Below are 412 nucleotides of genomic sequence, written 5' to 3'. Positions count from 1 at the left end.
CTTTGCATTGGCAATCCCTCAAGCCTGGAATTCACACCTTCCTTACCACCTCTATCCCTCTATTCCTTCAAGATGCAGTTCAACCACTATTTTCTATATTATGCTTTTCTTAATGCCCACAACAACTCATGTCCTTCCTACCCCAACTACTTTGTATTTATTCCTAATATACTTATATAATTTCTTGTCTCCCCAGTCAGATTGCAAGCTCTGCAGAAGTAGGGATTATTTCATTCTTTGTATTTTGATCTCCGGCACCTAGCACAGTGCTTAGAACATTGTAGGCAACTAGTAAATGCTTGTTGGTTGATTAGTTGTGCTTATACTCCAGGTGGCTGCTGCTCTCAGGTTCTAGGGTGTTCTAATGAGTCTGCCTTCCTAAAGCTGTAGCTCATAAGCACTCCTTGGTAGG

Source organism: Vombatus ursinus, unplaced genomic scaffold, assembly GCF_900497805.2.
Source record: "Vombatus ursinus unplaced genomic scaffold, bare-nosed wombat genome assembly UNPS02014941.1, whole genome shotgun sequence".
NCBI lineage: Eukaryota > Metazoa > Chordata > Mammalia > Diprotodontia > Vombatidae > Vombatus > Vombatus ursinus.
This window is presented reverse-complemented; position numbering follows the sequence as displayed.